This window comes from Xenopus laevis, chromosome 2S (genome assembly GCF_017654675.1).
Source record: "Xenopus laevis strain J_2021 chromosome 2S, Xenopus_laevis_v10.1, whole genome shotgun sequence".
NCBI classification, from domain to species: domain Eukaryota; kingdom Metazoa; phylum Chordata; class Amphibia; order Anura; family Pipidae; genus Xenopus; species Xenopus laevis.
In genome coordinates, this window is record NC_054374.1 from 33,926,695 (window position 1) to 33,948,290 (window position 21,596).

The 21,596-nt window shown below is 39.2% G+C and overlaps 1 pseudogene; it reads right to left on the reverse strand.

Annotated features, from left to right (window-relative positions):
* Positions 1 to 3,907: 3,907 nt before the first annotated feature.
* Positions 3,908 to 21,596, reverse strand: part of LOC121400468 — a 47,655-nt pseudogene continuing 29,966 nt past the window's right edge.

Genomic DNA, 21,596 nt, shown 5'->3' on the forward strand with positions numbered 1-21,596 from the left:
CCCCCATTTGCCTGCGCATTTGCTTTCAGAAAGGCATTCCAGCACTTTAGATGAACTGCTTTTTGGCAGGCTGTTGTTCTCAATTGCCTATTTGTACCTTCCCATTGTTTTGTGTTTAGGCCGCTTGGGGGGTCATAATTCACATCCGACTTGCAAGACAGGGAGTAAAGATGACTGAAGTTTATCAGAGCACAAGTGGGGCAATGGGAAACTGACAATATGTCTAAGCCTCTTGTTCAGATTCAAAATTAAATATAAATAAATCTGTTTGCTCTTTTGAGAATGGATTTCAGTGCAGAATTCTGCTGGAGCAGCACTATAACTGATGTGTTTTTGAATTTTTTTCCCCATGACAGTATCTCTTTAACACAACGTCAAAAATTCAGGTAAATATGCAGGCTGAGAGCATCGGAGCCTTTAGAGCACTGTCCACATCTTAAGGGCAGATTTATCAATATTCAAGGTTTTGAACATTGCCATGTTTACAGCACAAAAATGAAATCACAATTATTTTAGAAAAAAAGGCATCCACAAAAAAACACTCTGCCTATAAGTACAAATCCATAGCCAATGTGACTGTAAAGCTTTTGGACAACTCACTCGACTTAGTTCAATTTTTTTCATATTTTTTCCAATAATGCTTGAGTTTGGTTCAGTATTTGGCAGACTCTTATGTGCTGGAGATGGCCATTTCAGATCCAGGAAGTATTAGATTCAGAGTGCCACAGAGGTCTACAAGGCACAAACAAACACAAGGTTACAACTTTAAGATTTCTTCTATAGAAATCATGGAGATAAGGCATTTTTTATAGATGGGACATAACAGAGGGATTAAAGGAAATTGTAATTACTGTCGCTGGATACACTGAATTGCCGTGGGTAAAATACCTCAGCCTTGGAGGAAAAGACATGAAGGTAAATAATGTAAAAGTGGATAAAGAGGTTTAACATTAAATTCATCAAAAGACACATGTACAGTAGACAAAGCAGCCTACACACAATAAACTTGCCTCTACCAATGAGATATCTCGGTGGCCATGAAAACAGCAGGAATACATTGACATGGTTTATAGAAAAATGTAGCGGTGATTATGATATGATACTGATAAGTGATAGCATACCTTACTATAAGTGCAAGCCTGTGTCCCAGACACGCTTTGTTCAATATGTATTGATTGTGAGCTAACAAACATTATATAAGTCTATGGATTGCTATTTCATTTGTTTTAGTGCAGGCATGTTGATGTAACTCCCAAATCCCAATATATACAAATATGCAAAATAAGCCTCCCTATTCCGAATAACATATGCCCAATTATTGTAATGAACAATCATGTATATGCTGTATTTCCCTTTAAAGGCTGACTTTTAAACATGAACTTATGTATATTTTTAAAAAAGTACATAAACATTATCTCACGCCAAATTATATATATGTATATATTATATATATATAACACACACACACACACACATACACTGATTCTACAGATGAAAGGAAACATTATAGTCTTGCCTAGACTAGTAGGAACATTTTCACACTCCTTTAGGCCCTAAAGTCATTCAAATATAACCTAACCTTGTTCCATTGGAGAAGGTGAATTTTGGGACTAGACTTCCCCTTTCTCTGCTTCTCGAAGTGGGTTCTAAACAGGATATTTGGAAAGCAGAGGACTTCTGTCTGCAACCTATCAATGTACAATAGAACATACATTGGTGATACAGGATTGAATAACATGTTGCCCTGAGGTGGCAAGTTGGTTCTATACCTAAGGCAGACTATGATGGTTATATTTCTTTTTGAAGACCCATGCATGCCTGTGCAGAAATAAATTTATTATAAAATATATCTCTATATAAAGCAATCAAATAATGTTATGCACCTACATAGGTCACTGTCCTTTAGGAAAATTTGCAGACCTTTATATAAAATGAAAAAAGAAGAGAGGCAGGGAAGTGTCTTCTGATATGACCAGAACCCTGTTGCAAAGTAAACAAAACAAGTATGATGTGACCTCACAAATACTGCAAGAGGGACATCACAACTAATTGTATCCCAAGACAGATGAATTTACACAAGAAACCAATAGTCACATGTGATTCTCCCATTCATTCCTCCTGTCTGCTCCATCCAATCTGCTGCAGTACAGGGGGAGTTTACTTAACGTTTAATATGTTATAGGAAGTCAATTTTTGCAACTTTCCTTTTATTTTTAAATATAGTTTTAGATTATTTGCTTTTTCTGTTTTCAAATATGGGTCAGCCAAAAAACTGATTGACTACACTTGATTACTATTAGTTTTGAGTGAAAAATTTTTTTTTTCTTATTTCAGTCTCTCATTAAAAGACTGCCTGGTTGATATGGTAAATTGGACTGTAATAGCCAGTTTGCTACTGGTTTGCCTGGGTTCACATTAATCTAGCAACCGTGTGCGGATTCAAAATAGGAGACTGGAATATAAATTGAGAAGTCTGAATTGCAATGTGATTAATAAAAAAGTTGCAATAACAATAAATCTGTAGCCTTGCAGAGCATTTGTTTTTAGATGGGCGTCAGCGATCCCCATTTGAAAATATGGAAAGAGAAAGAAGACAGCAAAAAATTAAAAAATACTATAAAAAATAGATAATAATAATAAATAGTGAAAACCAATTGAAAAGTTGCTTAGAATTAGCCATATAACAAACTAAAAGGTTCACTTAAAGGAACAGTTCAATGTAAAAATAAAAACTGGGTAAATAGATAGGCTGCTGCAAAATAAAAAAATGTTTCTAATATAGTTAGTTAGCAAAAATGTAATATATAAAGCCGGAGTGACTGGATGTCTAACATAATAGCCAGAACACTACTTCCTGCTTTTCCACTGATTGGTTACCAGGCAGTAACCAATCAGTGATTTGAGGGGGCACGTGGGTCATAACTGTTGCTTTGAATCTGAGCTGAATGCGGAGGATCAACTGCAAACTCACTGAACAATTATGTCCCATCTGGGCCCTTTCAAGTCACTGACTAACTCAGAGTTAGAGAGCTGAAAGCAGGAAGTAGTGTTTGTTATATTAGACATTCACTCACTCCACCTTTATAGAATAAATTTTGGCTAACTAACTATATTAGAAACAATTTTTTTGCACAGCTGATTTACCCAGTTTTCATTTTCCACTGAATAATTCCTTTAACGGTGAACCAGCCCTTTAAGTTAAAAAAATACCCAAATGACACACAAGAATCATTGCCATATTGCAACTACAAACACTGCCCATGTAAAATAAAATATATAATAATTTAAAGGTATCAAGTTAAAAGAAAAAAACAGGCAGATTTGCAGAGAGACTAGCACCATTAGTAAAAATAATGGATATAACAAATTTATAAAACAAGATAACAGAAGAGTTAGCAGCATTAGATACTTTCTCAGATATGGGATGGGAATTACATTATGTTGGGATCCGGCAAACTATTCTGTCATTTTAATGTGGGCATGCATGTGAAAGAATCAGGATTTATGGGAAATTACATATTGTCTTCCCATCTTTTCACAATGAAAAAAAACCCTCATCTAACCGCATACCCAATTATTTTCTCTATGTTTTTTGATTGCCTTGATGAGTAATCTGTATACGAGAACAGAAACAGAGGATTCAGCTGCAGAAGGAAAAAAGACGAGAGGTTTAAATGGACAGAATGTATTTAAATAAAAAACAAAGCTTAGTCAGACCTGGTAAGGAAAACCCCAAGTCTGCCAAGTTCACAATGGTCTCCCCGATTCATATAATGCTGTCAGATAATAAAAAACCCAACTGGTCACTGCCATGAGAACCTGCCTTTAGCAATGGGACTCGAACAAGATCCGAGTAGCTCAAGACATTTAAAAAAAAAAAATTGCTAAAAACAAGAGTTGATTATTTTTATGTGCAACGTTTCACATGCTCTAAAACGTTATTCTGAAAATGCAGGCTGCATACTTGTAAACAATCCAGCTTGCACGGCATTCTGGATACTCATTCCTCTTTCCATTTATTTTCCTCTGGATCAAAGGTTAAGATGGAATCACTATAATGGCCATTGTAACACAGGCCACCGAGCACTATGATTTGATTGTCTAGCACGGCTACTCCATGACCACTCCTACCATTGGCATGGACGCCAAAATAGTCCACTGATCCATATCAGGATCATAAACTTCGGTAGAGGGGCAGCCCTGCGATCAAACGAAGCTGTCAATTGTAAGAAATCATCTTGTGGAAACATCTAGCGTAATCATTTTGCACTTATTTTCCCAGCAGTTTTTAGAACCTGTGTTCTTCTGGTTCTTTGTTCCACAGTCCCCTCTTTGCTTGGGTCAAAACACACCACACCTGTTTGGAAGTTGAAGAGGAGGTAATGCCCCTGTGATGAACAATTTATTATTAAGAACAGTCCCTTCATGGCCGTATTTGTTGACAGGTAAGGGTCGACTAAACTCCCATTTATTTTCTATATTCATATCGCTCTGTGGAGTAAAAGGTTTCATCCCGCGTCCTTCCAGCCACAGCATAAACATATCTACAATGACTCCGACAAGCAAAATTCTGACCGTGGCACAGACATGTCTGCCATTCGCAGCCAGCTGTTTGACGTGGATCATATCGGAATACTTTAGAAGATGCATGAAATTCACCGTCAGGCCCGAGTCCTCTCCCCCCAGCAGAAGACAAAATTGTTAACGATGGCAAGGCAATCGGGACGGAGAGGAACCAGGGGACCTTCCAGCTCCCAACACACGAGGCTTATGAAGAAGAAGATCTTGCTATTAACCATGCTGTGCCCAATCATTCCCCGAATACTGCAGTCTGGGGTTTTGCTGAACGGATATGGTTTGATTCATTTCCATCAGAGCTGCTCGCTGACGTTATGGAAGTAGTTTAGAGCTTGCTCCACCTCATGCCTCAGCTGCCGCGAGTACCGATAGAATTCAGATGTTTTCACCTGCAGAGATACAGACAAAACAAGGTTCATAACATGAATTTGGTGATTAGACGGGAAAGCTTGAAAATAAACATTATCCAATTGACTACATAACCCTGTCCAACTTCTTAAAGGGGTGGTTCACCATTAAGATAACATTTTATATGTTATAGAATGGCAATTCTAAGTGACTTTTTCAATTGGTCTTCATTTATTTATTTTCTATAGTTTTTTTTATTTATTTGCCTTCTTCTGCTGACTCTTTCCAGATTTCAGATGGGGGTTATTAACCCCATCCAAAAACAAATGCTCTGTAAGGCTATTGTTATTGCTACTTTTCATATTCTAGTCTCTTATTCAAATCAGTGCATCATTGCTAGGATAATTTGAACCCTGGCAACCAGACAACTGAAAATGCAAACTGCCAAACTGGAGAGCTGCTGAATAAAAAGCTAAATAACTCAAAAACCACAATGATAAAAAATGAAACTAATTGCAAATTGTCTCAGAATATCACTCTCTACATCATACTAGAAGTTAACTCAAGGTGAACAACCAATTTAATAGAAGAAATGCATTTATTGGGCATCTGGACACGCATTAGCGATGCACGAATCCACTATTTTTGGATTCGGCCTAACCCCGAATGGTTCACGAAAAGATTCGGACGAATACCCAACCTGAATCCTAATTTGCATTTGCAAATTAGGGGTGGGAAGGGGAAAAAATGTTTATTCCTTGTTTTGTGACAAAAAGTCACACGATTACCCTCCCTGCCCTAATTTGCATATGCAAATTAGGATTTGGATTCAGTTCAGACAGGCAGAAGGATTTGGTTGAATCCGAATCCTGCTGAAACGGCCAATCCCGAACCAGGATTCGGTGCATCCCTAACAAGCATGAAGACAAAAATACAAAGAACAGAACATTATATAAATATTGTACCAGACTAGGGTTTAGATGGGCGAATTTCATCTTTTGTTTAAATGCTGCAGGAAAATCCTCAGCCCCTTAAGGGACAAGAAAGTGATTGTGTCTTATTATTTGCTTGCTAATAAAGCAACTATCAGAGTAAACACAAAACTATATTGACATAACGCAGCTGTGCCAATCCCTGCAACAGAATTTATAGCTCCTTTGCAACCCTCCACTTACCTACTAATGGTACAGCCCTCCTTCTAGAAAGGGGCCCTGCTTGCCTAGAGGCATGGCGATAAGCTGAGGACTGGAGGGTTGCACAGGGAATGCAAGTCCAGTGGGGATTTAAAGCGAAACTGAAGTTTTATGCTACATGACCATTAGGTGGATAGGTGTTGTGCTAGCTACACTCAATGGGAATGCCTTCAGATGTGCTTAGAATTTTGTCCAGCAGGATACAAATGTGTGCAATAGCACTGCCAAGCTAACTTGCATATAAACCTCTGTAGTGCTGCTAATCTTAAAATAAATAAATTAACAGCATTTCCTCAAACCATGAACACATAATTAGGCACATCTTGAATCATTGTAATCATGCAGCCGGTATTAGAACAGATTTGCTCTGCAACATAATGCAATGAACCATGCAACGCATAACTGCCATATCAGTGATAGAGCTCACTTAATATACTACGCCACTGCCTAAGATGCAGCACAAGCAAGAATTGCTACATTGCTTCTTTCAATAATGGGATCTAACTCTATTATAAATAGCGGATTTCACCAAAAGGCCTAGATTTTTCAAGCCTACGACCACCAGTTTGGACTAATAAAAATAAAAAGACCCCACAGTAACGTAATATTTTTCTACTTCTAAACAATTGATGTTGGAGGGGGGTGGACAAGATTTGCCTTAACCGTCATTCCATCCATTAAATGAAAACAAGAGCAGGTATTTGGCTGTGCCACCCATTAAAATGATATCAAAAGTAAAGTATTAAGGGTACAGGAGGGGGAAAAAATGAAAACTTTTTATGTAGTGGGCTGTTGTGTGCCTATAAGTATACCATATACTGTAGAACATCAACATGCCCTTCAAATGATTTTGTAGCTTCATATTTATTCACAATATGCATAACTGGATTTTAAATAATTCAGTTCCTGGGACTTGATCACGAACAATGGGAGGAAGCCACAGACAATGCCTACACCAGTCAATAAAAGATAGACTCATACAGTATAAATTCCTCCGCTAAACATACATAACTCCTTTCAAACTGAAGACATTTGGAAGGAGACAAGATGATCTCTGCCCATGGTGCAATTCTCCTGGGGCCAACTTTCTCCATATGTCCCCCCCATTCTAGATTTCTGGTTTAAAGTAATGGAGACCTTAGCAAACGAATTGGGCACGCCATAGATAGTGGACCCAACAGTCTGCATGTGAGGGGTGATAGATGAGGTATTGCCCAATTAAACAGCCAGGATCTGGTTATGTACGCTCATGTTTTATGCTAAGAAAACATTGGTTATGCACTAGATGAGGAGAACCCCCCCCCCTCCACCCTAGCCTTCTGGAAAAGGTTTATAGACAATGCCCTTCCTGTAATAAAATTAACCTATGAGATACATTTGGCAAGATTTGGGGGAACTGGACCCTCTGGATAACCTAAACTATCCTTCTAAATATGAGGCTAACCTGACTTACACTATATTAATCAACCTAGAAGTAGAGGTCAATAAACATCAATCTTTAGCATGCCGGAGCCCTCTAGTGACCAAACAGAGGTACAACCATATATACTTAATTCTCCTAAGGCATGCTTATAAGTAAAACATATAGTTTATTACATCTAAGTATTAAAAAACATTAGAAAAACCCCTTAGAGCACCTAACGCGTTTCATGCTTACCCTAGCATTTTGCCTATGACTAAGTGCTAGGTAAGCATGAACGCGTTAGGCGCCTCTAAGAGGTTTTTCTAATGTTTAATACTTTGATGTAATAAACTATATGTTTTACTTATAAGCATGCCTTTGGAGAATTATTTAAGTATATATACCTGACTTACACCACCAGCCCCGTACATGACTATACCAACCTTTGCATCTATAAGTGACTGTATTCTCCTGTCTGTATAAGGTTACCATTGACCCAACACCAATCCAATGTCATTCTGTCATTCTACCAGAATAATGTAATTGTAATTGTTTGTTTGTATTGTTAAAACCAATAAAAAAATTCACCTTTAAAAAAAAAATTCAGTTTCTATGGAAGGGAATAACTAATCTTAAATTAGAATGTGGCAGTCCTACGTCAAAATACAAAAAGGTGGCGCACAAAGCCCAAAGAAATATCAAAATTTAACTGAAAGCACTACTGGGAAAGGCTCTCCATTTCTTGTATTGGTCAATATATTTGTATGTAATACAGGTGTTCAGTGTTTGTATCTATTCAGGGTCGGACTGGGAGGCATGGGGCCCACCGGGGCTACTGCCCCAGGGCCCCCCTCCAGCCACCGCTGCCGCTCCGGAGTGCTGCAGGGGGTTAGTGCGCATGCGCGCGGTGCCGCGTTTGTGCGCATGCGCGCGGCGCTACCTTTGTGCGCATGGGCAGCCATTCTATTCTACCGCGACCCCAAACAAAGTGAGGTCGCGCCGCCCCACTAAGTAGCGGATCTGGGCCAGCGGGGCCCACAAGAGCCCGGGGCCCACCGGGGTTTTTCCCGGTGTCCCGCCGGCCCAGTCCGACACTGTATCTATTGTGTGGCCCTGTGGAATATGGCTAGAAATTCACGTTATTACAACAGGTGGATCACATGTTAGCAACACAACAAAAATGTAGGGATTAGAACAAAAATAATAACAAACATACAATAAGCAGGATAGTAGCGGCAGGACTAATGACCCACAAGCTAATCACCCATCTATACAATCTGCTAAAAATGGGAAGACATTGCCCTTTATATGGGCTCCCTCTTGGTAAAAGCAAAGGAGAAAAAAAAAGAAAAATTTGAAAGTGGTAATAAACAGATTGTAATGTAAAGAACTAGCAAGACCAGGGATGTTCATATGAACGTGGATTTTCTAAGAAATACATGATACATTTAAACATAAACAGTATGACATATCAAATGTAAAATTCAATTTTGGTCTTACTAGTTCTTTAAAGATTGAGTGAGATCACTTACTGAAACCACCCAGGAAATCATGATATGGCTGATGGAATAATGAAAACACAAAGTGAATGCAAAAATCATAATTCCTTTATTTATTTTTTTTAAAGTTAAAGAACTTTGATAAATGCAAAGTGTGGAAAACAAACAATCATTTCTTATACTGATGCAGTGACACAACCTTCAAAGCAACTCCTTTTGAAAATAAGAATCAAGACAAATTATTCTGACAGGCACAATATTTGCAGTCTACATTTCTGCTCTCCTTTCATTTATCCACCTGCTAACGGCTTTTTCACATTTCATTATTAGAATAGGGAGTATGAGGTGTCAGAATGATGATCTAGAAAAATATTATAGCTCAATGTAACCAACTTCTTGAGAATCCCTTCAGTATTAAATACACAAGCCTTGGGGTGCTAAAACCTTACATGGTTTCTTCATCCGAATAGCTCAGCTTCCTGTAAATCCGGCGTTTTTTTTGTTTTTTTTAATGAAGAAAACACACAAGAGTTAAGGAACCTGAAGGCTCCAGTATTCTTAAATCAGCCCCTAACTCAAGATATATGATAATCTCCTCCCATCTGCAAACAACCAGCAGCAATGTAACAGCATGCATATCTAACAGATCCAACGAGTCAGATATAGCCACGATTAAAGGGTATGTAAACGCTGGAGAAAAATGTAAAGGGCAAGTCAACCCTAAAATAAAAATTTCCCTAATAAAAGAAAACATAATTCTAAGCAACTTTCCAAACTACATTAATAATGGTCAGTGCTTTTGAGGTTATTTGTAAAAACAATTGCTATTGACAGCAGCCTCTGTTTAACTCATGTTTGTTATTTTTTAAACAATGTTGCAAAAAGTCTTGGTCCCCCAGCAAAGACAGGTCTGTTAATCAGCTACCTTGTCTTATATTGTTTTAACAGTCTGAGCCACCAGAGAACAGAACGGAACAAACACTGTTTTCAATAGCAATACATATACAAATAACTTAGAAACTGGAGAAAATTTGTAATGAATGTATGTTTCAAATTAGCTCAGAATTATGTCTTGCTTTTATTAGGCAAAAAAAAGTTGTTTTTTTGAGTGGACATTACCTTTAGTGAGCTCTCTACTAAGTACTTTTTGCAATTTTCCATTATATTTTTTCTCCAAGACAATTTTGCAACAGCGCCACGTGCTGGTTACTTTGGCTGACTTCCTACAGTTACAAAAACTTATTATTCCGTTTATACAAATAAAAGAGCCGGTCAAGTGGATCTGGAAAAACTGAGAAAGAGACATTGCTCATTTCACTTCACATTCATAAGATGCGATACTAGCAGACAAAATATTAATCTTGGACTGACTAGGTGCAAATTGAGGAGTCAGTGGATAATCTCTAAAAATGAACCCGTACTGTGTTGGACAAGGCCAGATTATTGAACAGAATGGTCCAAACTGGGTAAACTGCCTGGGCATGTATTGCTATTATACTAAAAATCTGATGTTATTATCAGTCACATAATATCAAGACATTTCTACATCAGTAAGGGCAGCACTACACAGCCGATTTCACTGTGATCCGCCGTGCTGCGCAAAATCACAGGCGACGGAAACAAGGTAAGTAATGGCAGTGTTGGATAGTGTTGCATTGTTGATGCGACACGACTGTCTGATGCAGATGCAGCGTGCATCGTCTGCATCCAACAGTCGTGTCGCGTTGCATCAATGCTGCGACACGATGCGACAATTGAATTACTTACCTTATTTCCATCAGATCCGACGTGACGCCTGCGATTTTGCACAGTACGTCGGATCGCGGCGGAATCCCCCACGTAGTCCTGCCCTAAAGGGTCGTTGGTGATCTGTACAGCTGATGAGGAATTGAATGTTCTGCTTCCAATTAAGTTGCTCTGTGCCAACAACTCCACTGTATCAGTAAATCAAAATAGTAAAGGAAGGAGAACTCCAGCAGACTCTCTGCAAAACTTTTATTCCTGTTTGTGGAATACTTGGAATAAAAGTTTTGCAGAGAGTCTGCTGGAGTTCTCCTTCCTTTACTATTTTGATTTACTGACATTTCTACATCAGACTTACAGCATGAAACTATGTTTGTATCAGTTTCCAGAGAATTACAACATCCTGATGTTCCAGAATAGAATATGGCAACACAAAAACTACTAAATGAAAAGCAAAAGAATATCATCATGGGGGGGTCTTACCAATTTAGTAATTATAATTACTTACCTGATAACCTGGGCTGGTGCTCCTTTTCAATGAATACTGCACCGGGCCGCGGTTCTAAGATGGAAGGAGAGCCACATTGCCACCTTCTTCTGTCTCTCACGGATCCCTCCTGGCCACTGAGGGTGATTTTTCATCCGATTTTTCATGTTTTTTTCAGATTTTTCACCCGTAAACTCAGCATTTTGCTCGAAAACTTCAGGGTATTACCAAAAAACCAGCACACATCAAAAAATCATTGGGACTTCTCCCTTTGACTTATATGCAACCTCGATAGGTCTAATGGTCCCCATAGACGCAAAGATTTTTCTTGCCGAACAACCGATTTTAGTGAAGTCCGACCAATCCTTCGAAATCATTGTGCGGTTAGTGGGATTCGAACGATCGTACATCTTACGATTTTTCATCCAACATCTGTCAGAAAATTGATCGGCCAGGTATAAAAAATCTTTATCGTCCCAGTGCAATCTATCTATGTTTGCAGGGCCAAGCAGGCAGCTACTCTTCAGTTTTGCTGGCAATATCGCCTGAACTGGTCTTTTTACTTGATGGACATATCGTTCATTTAAACAATCATTTCGAGATAATCGTGGTCTCACGATAACGATTGGATCTTTTAAAAATCTTTACATCTTTGGCCAGCTTTAGATGCCGGATTTTCAGATTTTGACTTTTCCATCCTCGGGGTTTAGTAAATTCTGAAAAATTTGTGATTTTTTTTTTAAAAGTCTGGTTTTATATAAAAAAAAATCACAAATTTTTCATTATTTTTCCATTCGGAATTTAGTAAATAGCCCCCTGTTTGTATTCAACTTAGACTGGAAAAAATGCACCTCCCTCAATAAAGGAATGTGGGGAGAGGCTTTTTCTTTGCTGTTTTTTTCCTCTTCTAAAAGCCTGTTGTGTTTCTGAGGTAGTGACTGGTCTGAGAGCTTAAAAAAAAAACCAAGAGACAAACAAAATAGTGTGTTACACAGTGGAAAGTAGGTTATTTGCAGCCCCAGGGTGCACACTGACTTCTGAACAATGGAAAACAGCAGCATTCTGGTATCTTGTGAAAGAGAAGGAATCAGTGGCGGAACTACCGGGGGAGCAGGGGGTGCGAGCGGGCCAGGGCCCGCACCCCCTCGGGGCCCCCCGGCAGCTCACGCGCCATTGACAAAGCCGGCCAAATGCGGCCGTATGGAGGGCCCGCCCCCTCTAGTGACGCTTATTTTCCTTTGTCACTTGAGTGAAGATTTACAAGTTACAGGAGTGCTGCTGTTTTTCATTGCTTATAAATGGGCAGTTCACCTTTAAATTCAACTTTAAGTGGTATTCGGAGATAAATTGCAATTGCGGTATTTTTTGTTATTTAGCTTTTTGTTCAGCAGTTCTCCATTTTGCAATCTCAGCCATCTGGTTGCTAGGGTCCAAATTACCCCAGCAACCAGATTTGAATAAGAAACTGGAATATGAATAGGACAGCAGGGCCAGAACAGAAAGATTTGTAGTAAAAAGTAGCAATAACAATACATTTGTTTTTGACATAGGATCAGCGACCCCCAAGCTGGAAAAAGTCAAAAGAAGTAGGCAAATCATTCCAAAACTATAAAAAAAGAAAACATAAATACCAAACGAAAAGTTGCTTAGAATAAGCCATTCTATAACATACTAAAGGTATGTAAAAAAAAAAAAAAAGAGATTGTGAATCCAAAACACCCTTAAAGGCATTCTTGCACAACAGTCCAGTGTCTGTATATGACATGCTTTCTACTGAGAGACGTACATAAACTGCCTTGCAATCAAAATATGTCTGGTTATCATCCAGGGACCAATAACTGTAAGGGGCCCATTGACTAAGGATCGAAGTGAATTTTCGAATAGGCCAAAATTTGAATGGAAAATACTTCACTAATGCAACCATTCGAAAATCGAATTACTGTCTTTAAAAAACTTCGAATTCGACACTTTTCCACCTTAATCCTGTTACATTGCTGTTTAGCCTATGGGGGGACCTCCTATAACCTTTCTGAGTGTTTGGCTAAGTTAAAAGTATTTTTTTGTAAAATCGTTCGATTCGAACAATTTAATAGATCGAACGATTTTTACTTCGATCGAAAACGCCCGTTTTCGATCGAAAAAATACTTTGACTATATAAGTATCAAATTCGATGGTCGAATTTCGAAGTTTTTTAACTTCAAATTCGACCCTTAGTAAATGTGCCCCTAAATGTCTGCAGCAATTCCCCTTGGCTGCTACAAACACTTCTTGTGACATACTATTGGAAACAAAACCAGCCTATTGGGTTTATTTCATGTTTTTTTTGGCTACTCCGACCATCGAATTGGCTATTTCGACCACGACTTTGAATCGAACTAAAAATCGTTTGACTATTCGACCATTCGATAGTCGAAGTACAGTCTCTTTAAAAAAAACTCCGAGCAACTACTTCGCCACCTACAACCTACCGAACATCAATGTTAGGCTATGGGGAAGGTCCCATTGGCTTTCTAACAAATTTCTGATCGAAGGAAAATCGTTCGGTTGATGGATTAAAATCTTTCGAAACGTTCGGTTCGAAGGATTTAATCGTTCGATCGATTTTACCTTGGATTGTTCGATCATAGGAAATGCAGTAAATCCTTCGACTTCGGTATTAGAAGTCAAAGGATTTTACTTCGACCATTAGTAAATGTGCCCCTTAGGGTATGAAGATCCAAATTGAGGAAAGATCTGTTATCCGGAAAGCCCCAGGTCCCCAGCATTCTGATAACAGGTCCAATACCTGTACCTTGTGCCGACAACTAACTGCTATAGCAAAGTTCAAACTACAAATTTGTATGCAGTTATTTTTACCCATTATTTGGCATGATCTCATTGATAATTGCCAGGACATATTTCAGTATACTGATATTTAACATCACAAAAGTTTATACAAATAGTGTCAATTCTGCATATTGTGAGTTTAGTTTACACATAAAATCAAATTGTAAAACACCAGAGACTTTGTGCCATACCAACCTCTAGCAAGGAACAGACCAACAATTCCAGCAAATCCAATCAAGCCCAGCCTTGGGTTGAAACCTGGAGGAACAACCTTCAGAAATTCATATGTCCCTACAAACAGTGCAATACAGCGGTTCAGCAATTCACAATTCATCATATGTTGTAGATTTCACAGTTCTGAGGTAAAGAAGGGACAGAACAAGATGGAGAAAGGCAGGCACTTTTAAAAAGTATTGTCCAGTCCCAATTTCCCCACAGGCTAATTAAATGAACTACTAATGTTCCTGTGCAGATTATGTCAGTTTAACTTACATTTATACTACTATACTTATGTCAATTCTAATTTGCTGACTATAGTCAACCAGAAATGGTGTGGAGATACCCTGGAGCTAAATGATGAAATTTGGGAAGTGATTGTGCCTCAAGTATCTTTCATTTATGCTTTTTCCCATATGCTCTGGGAGTGGCCTTTAATATGAGGGTTTTCTAATAAGTTTTCAAATAAGGGAAATAATGAAATATAAAAAGTAATTTGCACAGTTACAAATTATAAAGAAATATAAAGTAAAGGCCATCCAAACGTCACAAAATGAAATGATGAAAGCTGGCCATATACTGTACTGCCAAATTGCCATATGAGTCGATCTGGGTTTGTTTTGGTCACCTATGGGCCACATTTGGATGATCATACACTGGGGCTTGCAGTAGCCCTGTAAGATGCGCTGGGAGATAGCCGGCTTCTCTTACCTCCCGGCGCATCTCTCGGAGATTGGTGCGCAGTGGTGCACTTCCGGGTTCCAGGCCTCTGTGACGCCGGCCTCATGACGTCACGAAGAGGGGCCGAATTTGAAAATTGGTGCCAAATCTCTTTTAAAAGGCCAGTCTCCATTCTGGAAATTGCCCAAGCTGGTTCCAGTTGAATTCCTGGTTTTGACTTCTGCCCGACCCTTGACTACGATTTCTGCCACCTGCCATGAACCCGTCGCCTGACTCTGACTACGTATTCTCTAGTTCCCTGCTGGTACCTCGCTTACGTACTAAGGTACTATCGCTGAACAAGGTTCCTGATAACAAGATTGTTACAAGCCCATCAGATGAGGACAGCATCTAGGCAATCATCATGAAAATACTGATTATTAAGACTTATTTTCTGCAGTTTTTGCTATGTTTTCTCAACAAAGGAGCTCTAGGATAATGGGGATCCACAGAAAATGTCTTTTTTTTTTTTACCCTAACTTAAAACTGGCCCTGTCAGTACAGACAAGCTTATGCTACTAATGTAAGTTAATAGGATCTCAGTTTGGCACATTCACTATTGCAGATTGTTCATTATGTTTACATAGACTTGTTTTCCCCAGATAATACTGTTACTCATTAAACATTACAAATATTCAGTTTAGGTGACTATACATCAACTAATATCAACTCAAATGGCCAAAGTGAAAAAAAAAACTAATCGAACTCCAATGTGAAAGAAAATCACTAACTCACGAAATCATGGGATTTTATCAATGTGAAAGCATGACCTCATTTCAGCCATATGTGCATATAAGCTCCTGGGAACTGTAATATACAATTCTAGGAGCCATTGGTTGCCATACCTGTGGTCTATAAACTGTTTCCTGACAAGGCCACTATTTGGTTGCAAAGCCAGTAAATAAATTGATGGATTTAGTGTCCCAGCTACAAGTGTACAATGTTTCTGAGCAAACCTGAAATTTGTTTTTTGTTAATTAACATGTATTTTCTGAAAACACCCACAAAAATGGTGCTAAATGCAAACTAGGGGATCAATAAGAAATACCTTTCTAAATTAAAAATAAATCCAGGGAGCAGAGTACAGGTATGGGACCTATTATCCAGAAAGTTCGGGATAATAATTTGAATCCTCATACCTTGCAACTACTATAAAATCATGTAAACATTAAATAAACCCAATAGGCTGGTTTTGCTTCCAATAAGGATTAATTATATCTTAGTTGGGATTCAGTACAAGGTACTGTTTTATTATTACAGAGAAAAAGGAAATAATTTTTTAAAATATGGATTGTTTGATTATAATGGAGTCTACGACTTTCCGTAATTCTGAACTTTCTGTATAACTGGTTTCCGGATAACGGATCCCATACTTGTACCAAATATAAGGTTTATTTATGACTTAAGGGAATTTTCCCCAAAAGTCATTACAGGTGCCCACTTAGTAGCTCTGCTGCATGTGGCTAATATGGACAGTTTTTGCATTATCACATGCGATTTGCAGTATAGTAGTGGGAACTGCACCGTTTCCAGTGTGAGGCATTATTAATAGCATTACCATCTAATTCAGTAAACTCACCAGGTTTAGGCTGGCAGCTTTGCTAGTGCCCATGCATGTGATTTCACACAATCAATATACAGCCCTTGTAGATCTGTGGCATTAGGAGCATTAAAGAAGTTTTGGGTAGTAGTGGTCAACCATAGGGCGTGCGGCTATAAAAAAGGAAGCCGGAAGTCGGCAGGGAGAGCAGGAAAAGAGTTCACCCCGGACGCGCCCGCATATATATATAGACACACACACACACACACACTGAATCAGACGTATATAAAGTTCAAGAGGACCCGCAAAATAAATTTTTGGTTCACTAACCAAGGTGTGCGGGTCCTCTTGAACTCTGTATATATATATATCTATATATATATATATCTATATATGTATATATCTATATATCTATATCTATATCTATATCTATCTATATCTATATCTATATCTATATCTATATCTATATATATATATATATATATATATATATATATATATATATATATATATATATATACACATATACTTACCACCTGCAGAGAATTGAATGACCCAGGCAAATTGTGTATGTTAGCACTTGAATAATGGAATTGATCTGAAATGAACACTGACATGCAAATTACTGTATAAGGTCCAGTAAATGACAGTGATCAAAAGTCCAATTATTAAAGGACATGGAGGTTACACAGAAAAGTTCTATTGGTTAGAAAAGTAGAAGCTGCAAATTGTAAGGTTTAGTTCATCAATAAGTCCAATTATGGTGTAGCACCCAGTGTGTACGACATTACCTGCCACCAGCTTCTATATGGCGCTACAGCCTGTCTGAGCCACAAAACTCCCTCTTCTATCTGTGTCTGTTTGTCTTCAACATATTTGGCTTCTTGCACAGGATTTAAATACAGGGAAAGCTGCAAATATTTAGGGAGATTAAGCAAATAAACATTGGGACATTATGTTTTCCTAGACTGTAGAATCAATTGCAGAAGGACTGTTTGGAGCTGATCTTTACTCTCTTCTAATATTAACAGTTAAAAATAAGACTTATAGGAACTGGAACAAAACCTGGAACAAAAACCATAGGACATGAAAGATAAAACACTTCCTGCTCTGTCATCTCTTTTATTCTATTAAGCCATGCAGCATTTTTCTCTGCTTATCCTGCCAATATTCCTACTGTATTGGCAACATTTTTTATTTATCCAGTTTTTATTTTCACACTGAACTGTTAATTGAAGCTTTACTGCCTTCCTGTGCACTGTTTGGGATTCACAAGTATGAATTATGTTGATTACCCAGTGACTGGGGTTTAAGTGTTCTACTTCCTGCAGTAGTCCTTTTACAGTATATCGTCCTACTGTATATCGGCATTCTGCAAATTTGTGTTTTGTTTTGCAAGGACATTGTGGTGGACAAATACCAACATCCACAATCCTAAAAGTATTAGATGACGAACAGATGGCCGGACATTCTCTTCAGGATTTTTTGGTAGACAGTAGAATTCATGGTTCCATCTATCACAGCAAGTCTTCCAGGTCCTGAAGCAGCAAAACAACCGCAGACCATCACACTACCACCACCATATTTTACTGTTGGTATGATGTTCTTTTTCTGAAATGCTGTGTTACTTTTACGCCAGATGTAACGGGACGCGCACCTTCCAAAAAGTTCAACTTTTGTCTCGTCGGTCCACAAGGTATTTTCCCATAAGTCTTGGCAATCATTGAGATTGTTTTTTAGCAAAATTGAGACGAGCCTTAATGTTCTTTTTGCTTAAAGTGGTTTGCGCCTTGGAAAATCTGCCATGCAGGCCGTTTTTGCCCAGTCTCTTTCTTATGGTGGAGTCGTGAACACTGACCTTAATTGAGGCAAGTGAGGCCTGCAGTTCTTTAGATGTTGTCCTGGGGTCTTTTGTGGCCTCTCGGATGAGTTGTCTCTGCGCTCTTGGGGTAATTTTGGTCGGCCGGCCGGTTTTTGCCATTTGTGGATAATGGCTCTCACTGTGGTTCCCTGGAGTCCCAAAGCTTTAGAAATGGCTTTATAACCTTTGAAATTTAACTCAGGTGTGATAAACCACAGTTAAGTTATTTTTTAACAAGGGGGGGCAATCACTTTTTCAATCACTTTTCAATCACTTTTTCACACAGGCCCATGTAGATTTGGAGTTTTTTTTCTCCCTTAATAACGTAAACCTTCATTTAAAAACTGCATTTTGTGTTCAATTATGTTATCTTTGACTAATAGTTAACGGTTTTGATGAGCAGAAACATTTAAGTGTGACAAAGAAATCACGGAAGGGGGGGCAAATAGTTTTTACACCACTGTAATACATTTCCCTGATTTTACATTTTCCTGAATTTAACACCATTTTTGTTCTGGTCCCTGAAAAACGTAAATGGGGTTCTACTGTATTTGATTAAAATGGAGTCTATGGAGATGGCTTTCCGGAATTCGGAGCTTACTGGATAACTGATCCTATATCGTATCTTTACTGTCACCAATAATATTTAGGTGCATCTTTTGTAGGGTGTCTGCGCTACTACTGTGTGGGTCGGGTTTTTCCCCCGCCTGACATCTGCCTGCGCCCGCCAGCGTGCGACTTCCGGGTTCCTTTTATAGACCGCGCGCCCGACCTGCCCCGCCGATGACATCACAAAGGGCGGGACGAGGCAGGCGAGTGCATCTTTAAAAGAAGAACCTGGAAGTCGAAAGCCGTGCAACGTGGCAGGAGAAGAGCTCAACTTGCACCCCCCTCCTGCCATTCGCCAAAAGTGTGGGTCGGCCCGAACTCCCGGACCCGCGGTTCCTGCAGCTATTGGCCCGGCCGGCACATCACTAGTCTGTGCCCAGTAAAGTCGGGGAAAAAAACAATAGACCTTGAGCATAGAATGAAATAAGTGAAGAAATTGAATGTAATGTGCTCCATGTCCTTCAAAACCCTCCCAAAAATAAACAGATGTGCACTGTAATATATATATTAGACATTTATATTCTGTTTGATACTATAGCCAAAAAAAAAATGACAACACCCCCTTGTGTGATGCGTTTCTTAACCCCTTCCATTCTGTTCTCCGCACTTCAGGGGAGGAGATCTCTGTCGGATCTGGAAAGCTGTAACTAAATACAGGAAAGATAACAATCCAGCTGGCGTCGACAATTAACGAAACAACGCATTTCACGCACCGCAACTGTGAAAGGTTTCCGGCGAAAGAAACATTCAACTTTAAATTATTTAACTTATGTAATATCCCTGTATAGAATCTCTTTTCTGTGGAAGTCTTTATGTGTATAGATGATTTGAAAGTTCTCTTTGCCAAAGTTTTCTTTTTCCTGAATGTATTGCACAGCTGTGAGCAAAGTCCTGATATACTGTTCCACAATAATTCATATTTCATATACGAACGCTATTTACCAATTCCACGTCTATAAAATTAAATATGTGTTACTGCAAAGAATACAGTATAAATTAGTTACTTGTATAACCATAATGCTGTGGCTCTTTTTGTGTTTATCTAAAGGCTTTGAACTGGAGGTTCGGGAGCTGAACTTGGGGTTCTGGAGCTGAAACTTGGGGTTCTGGAAGCTAAACTGGGGGTTCCAGAAGCTGAACTGGGGTTCTGGGCTGAACTGGAGTTCTGGCGAGCTGAACGGGGTTCTTGGAGCCTAAAACTGCAGCTTCGGGAGCCGAATGAGGTTCTGGGACTGGGATGGGTTCTGGAGCTGAACTGGGGGATCTGGCGAGCTGGACTGGTGGAGGTTTTGGGATGCTGGAACGAGTTCAGAAGCTAAACTGGGGCGTTCAGGGAGCTCAACTTGGTGCTGCAGCTGAATGCAAAGAAAAAACAGTATAAATTAGTTAACTTGCAACCCATAATGCTGCGGTTCTTGCTTGTGTTGAACTGGGGTCTGTTGCTCAACTGGGGCGTTCGGAAATTACACTTGGGGTTCTGGAGGCGAGACTTCAACTGGGGGTCATGCAGCTGGTGGGCAACATAACAATTCATAATAAACAGGCATGGTAATAAATGAACTACATGAGCATCTATTTAGTGTCCTGCTCTGACAAAACTTACCCCTTATAATCAAGCACCAGGAGGGCAAGAAAAGTCTTAAAAACTCTCCATAATAAAATTGATTTTCATCACGATCAGAGCTAAAGAGTTTTCTCAAGCAAACCGTTATTCCTATGGCGACGCGCACTCGTTCGGCTAGGGTTTCATGAAAGATAAGGGATCATGAGTTCATCATTGATGCTGCAGCAGGCTGGCTCAGCGGCCATCTTTTGCCAACCCATATACTCTATCGCAGTTAATTTATAACCAATTGACAGTTAATACAGTGATGTATAACGCGTGGCCCTCCCAGATACTGTAATTCTCAGTCAAAATAAAGCACCCAGCAAGCCAGGAAATGTTCAGTGGCTGTGCCCTAGCAGTCTTTACAAAATATACCCTTGAGAAGTCCTTTATCATATCACACTTCTGGTGAGATGCCCTGCTGAGTGGCCATTTCATGGCTCCTTACTTTTCGTCTGCGGATGAAAATCTGCCAAATTTCTCTAGAACAGCCCTGCCTTTCACAAGGAATAAGGGAATTGGCCTGCAGAGTTTCACTGGCCTATACATGTGATATCTTAGCCCTCACTAAAACAGTACCATCTCTAAAAAGAGCCGCATCTTACTGAACCCCAGACCGCAAGGGTTTGGGATCACAAGCCGCACAAATGAAGTGGACCTGCACTTCTGGGTTTGATCCGTGGACATTATGTTCTTAATTTTCACAGAAAGTTGGCAGATGTCTTGTCTGTGTATAAAATCGGCGCTGAGAAACAGGTGCTGTGATGGCCTGATGCAGACACACACAGAGGTTTTGGCATGGAACATATGGAGTGAAACTGTCACATTGGAGTAACTGTCCGGCAAACACCAAGGTGCCAAGCCTGTGTGAAGTCCATTTACAATCTGAACCACAGACTCTGTATGAATCCTGTTACAGAAAAAACCAGGGTACCAAAGCTTCTAATAACTAGTAGCCATTTTAGAG